Source organism: Carassius auratus, unplaced genomic scaffold (assembly GCF_003368295.1).
Source record: "Carassius auratus strain Wakin unplaced genomic scaffold, ASM336829v1 scaf_tig00000513, whole genome shotgun sequence".
In the NCBI taxonomy this organism is placed as follows: domain Eukaryota; kingdom Metazoa; phylum Chordata; class Actinopteri; order Cypriniformes; family Cyprinidae; genus Carassius; species Carassius auratus.
The window spans coordinates 114,961-119,391 of record NW_020523307.1 but is presented as its reverse complement, the minus strand read 5'-3'; the positions used below and the strand labels follow the sequence as shown (position 1 = coordinate 119,391).

At 33.2% G+C, this 4,431-nt stretch overlaps 1 long non-coding RNA gene across 1 annotated transcript; it reads left to right on the top strand.

Moving 5' to 3' along the window:
- Nucleotides 1–788: 788 nt before the first annotated feature.
- On the top strand, nucleotides 789–1,429 carry LOC113069038 (uncharacterized). The gene is made up of 3 exons (XR_003279650.1): nucleotides 789–849; nucleotides 1,172–1,249; nucleotides 1,370–1,429. It is a non-coding gene; the product is annotated as an uncharacterized LOC113069038 (long non-coding RNA).
- Nucleotides 1,430–4,431: the final 3,002 nt, after the last annotated feature.

The following is a 4,431-nucleotide window of genomic DNA, read 5'->3' as shown; positions in this document are numbered from 1 at the left end:
TGGAAATGTCCAAGTATCGTACAGAAGTTCAGAATTTTCGGTACTTGGAAGAAAATTATACATTTAACAATTTAACTACAATTTTGACACGACCTGCAAATTACCATAGGAGTATGGTTGGACGGAAGCAGTGCGACAAAAATACTATCCCATAATTTTGCACAGAAATCTGACAATAAATGTGGCACACCCAGCTTTTCATATGCACACCCAGAGTCTCTTTTCTGGCTACGCTACTGATACAAACAGATTCGTTGCCAGGGTAACTCCTTTTATACATCTATGGTCAAAGTTTATGGGGCTGTCATGTGATAAAGGAAGAACTCAAACCTGAAGACTTTTCAGATAAGAGGTGAGGTGAGCTAGTCATAGACTGAAGACCCAGGTAAACAATGAATTGATATTTTCTGTTTATTATAGCATTATAGTTTTGTATTCGTTTGCGTAAGTACTAGTAGAGATGTTAGGGAAGTAACACATAAGATTTTAATTATATTTGATAAAATGAACGAAATGACTCAAAAAAAAGATTCATTCAATTTGCTGAACGAGACTCAAAGTTCTGAGTTGGTAAAATGATCCGATCATTCTTCCCATCACTAATAAGGAGGAATGGGTTCATGTGTGGATACTTGTGTGTTGATAGACCCAAAAAAGGGAGTTCTGCCTATAATGCTTTTTTAAATATAAATAATTAATATTTGTGCTGTTTTGTCTTCTTTATGATGCAAAGGAAATCAGGATTCAGTCTGTTGTAAAGATGAACATGTTTCTACTCTTCTTTCACAGTGAGTCTTATCTCTGAAGAACTGCATTCTGGGTATGAAGATGCTGATGAGGTTCTCTCAGGTTAGAGAGCTGAAGTCCACATTTATTCCACATTCCTATTAAAAGGCAAATTTTTAATGAATTCACATAAATAAAATAAATAAATGAATAAATAAATAAATAAGTGATGTGAACTAATTATTTTATATATTTGATTAATGATTCCATACTGTTAAAATACTGCTGTTTACTTGTATATTAACAGTTTTCCTATTTAGTACAGTATAACCTATTTAACTGATTACATGATTCACTACCAGATGTTTGATAAACTCTTATTCTCATGACCTGCAGCAAGAACATATTTTGGTTTTGTATCCAAACATATTGTGTGTTGATGCAGAAGAGATGGTGAAGGAAATTACACTGGGATACTATGATGATGTCATCACTGTTGGACTGAAACCAGATCGTGGGACAGGTGTCACTCTCTTATTCTACAACAGCATAGAATATACTTTTAAATTAAATTAAGTCCGATATTTTAAATTGGTTTTTAATGTAATGAATATGTTTCTGTGATGTATGTGTGAATTTGTAGAAGACACACCTGAGAGCTATGATGATGTCATGATATATCAGAACGCTGATATTAAAAAAGGTTTTACTTCATCAATTAAAAAAAAAATATATATATATATATATATAATATATATATATATATAATTATTATTATTATTATTATTATATTATTATTATTAATAATAATAATAATAATAATAATAATCCTTCACAATCAAGATTGTTCCAGATTTTAAATTACTGCCCTTACATGGGTTTACAATTTAAATTGATCCTTATTTTATGTGTAGTGGACGCACCCAGAGAATTATGATGAGCCAGTGATTAATAAGACGGATCTCTCAAGGGGGTAACAGGTGAAATGGCAAACCCTTTTCATGTTTACATGAGTATCAGACATTCGCTCTGTGTAATCAAGTCACTGAAGGGAAAAGGGATCCTTCAAATGTGATAAAGTTTTTTATAAACTGATATGAGATGTTTTTTATGTCATTCTTGATCAGAGAGAGTTCAGGAGGAGTATGATGATGTCATAAATGTCATGTGAAGATGTGACAAACCTTGTTGAGTAAGTTACTATAACTATTCAGATTTAATATTGTAATATTTTTAGAGTTGTTTAGACTTAAGATATTTTGTTCAATTATGGTATTTGACATGATTTAAGATTAGTTTTTAATAACAGATCATGATGATTGTGAGGAGGAGTCAAACAAAGAGGGGGTCATTTGGCTCCATGATGTCATCCACTGCTTCAGTTCAACACATCTGAACAAAGTCTGAGTTATTGATATATAAGATATTGTTTATTGTCATGTGGTTTTATATTTTTCCCCATTTCTGTATTAAATCTGTGATTGCCTTTGTGGATTTTGTAGATTTTGTTTTTGCCTTTTTTATACAAATAAAAAAAAAATATATTTTTTATGTCAATAAGAGATACATGATCCCTGAAGTCAAATGTATGATCTTACACTATAAAGCACAAACACAGTGACAATCAAAACATCCTAAATATAAACACAATGACCATCAGTGATGTAACAGCTCTCAGCTTCACCACAGAAAGTACTGAGTTCATGAGCGGATAATGCTGAAAAAATGCTTGCATTTATTTTGGATGTGATAAGTAACTTTCACAATAGAAAGAAAATAAATAAAAATCTACTAAAATCAACTATCAACTATCTTACTCATCTTATATATCTATCAAAATAAAACAAGCACAGTTGCCTGTTGTGTGACATAACTAAATTTCATCAATACATAAGGTAATGTCCTTTTACTTTTGATATTCTTTTGTTTGTAAATTACTGTATCTTTACCTGCAGAACTGAGATTATGAGATATTTTATGAGGAGATTCAGCAAAGACACAATCACTTCACTCAGAGGGGTGAGACATGAGCCATCAATCTCATTTAATAGCATTAATAAGAGTCTGTCAGACAGTTGATGCTCATCTATTATTAGTCATGTTAAACCTCCTGCTTCAAACCACAGAATTCCTGTCAGAAAACCACAGAACTGCAGGTGCACGTTTTATATGTGTGTGTGTGTGAGAGAGAATATCTCTTCCTGTGAGTATTTTTAGATTGTATAAGGAATGTGTTCATATATATTACACTTGCATTATTATTGCCCTACATTTATTATTGCCTAAATAAGTGAAAATAAACCAATTATATTACATATTTGATTAATGACCTAATATTATTATGTAATTAATGCTGTTTACTTATATATTAACAGACTACATATTATGATGATGTTACATATGAAAGTGGCCTAACAAGGTCAGTGACCTATTTAATTGCTCTCACACGATTCATTACCAAAGTCTTTTGATCTGCAGCAACAACATATTTCACATCATGTGAAGTGAGCAGTCAGTGATCAGGCTGTGATTGCTGGTTTGATGCTGAATATAAGCTGCAGTGCTTCTGTATCAATCTGCTTTAAAGTTAGTGTGACTTTATCTCCACACTGACTTCTGACGTGACACAAGTCTGTCCTCAGTGAAGTGTCTCTTCACGCTGGAGGAGGAGTCCTGCTCATCAGCGCTCACACTTTATTGATATATATGGGAGAAAATCTAAATGCTGCTTTCTGATTTGTCACTGATTGTGTTTGATGATGTTCCTCTGTTGTGTCTAATAAGGGGAACAGTGAGTGTCATTGGCAGCATGTGAGTCTCTCTCTCTCTTTAGGGGGGCTGACAGGAGCCAGTTTTCTTCAGTGTGTTTGAGGAGCAGACGAGAAACTTGTGCTGACGGAGTCAAGCAGACAGTGTGACGAGCAGAAGAAGATGAAGGGATTTCTGACACTTGTTTTACTCCATAATCACTATAATAATATCTGGTAAGTACACACATACAGCGTTAAAAAGGATATAATGATACATTTTAATAAATAGTTTATCTACAGTGGCCTCACATCACTTATAGAAACTGAATAGAAGCCAGTTTAATCTCTCAAAAAAATAAAAATAAAATTGAGTGACACTAGGTCATTGATTATTCATTACATTTCATAAGCAATCTTAATCTTTTTCAAGCTAACAGTGGTGTGTAGAGAGCTGGACTGTGGAGAACCTGTAGATGCTGGTGAGTGATGCTCACTTTGGACCAGGATAAGTACATATCCTTGACGGATGATGTGTCCTCTAGTGGATCGGAGTCTACACTAAAGAAGAACTGCAGCTCATGAGGATGGGTTGTTAGTGACTGTGGTTATGGTGAAGATGCTGGATTCATCTGCTCAAGAGAGCCAATTCATCTGCTTTATTGTTTTGTTAGAAAAACAAAATAGAAAATTTAAACGATGTGATCTTAATAATGAAAGAATTAGCTCATCACACATTTTTGTTATGCTGATTTTACAGTATGCCACATTGTCAGACTCGTTTTCTGTGCATCAGGAAATTAGAGATGCATCATTTGCACGACCTGGGATTTAGAAGCTGAAAAGTAAATTTTCAAAAAAAAAAATATATACTTTTTGTGTACCTCTCTGAATACCCCTTTGTGTGTGTGTTTTTATGTAATATATAGATCATTAACATTCTAGACCTGTAATGGGA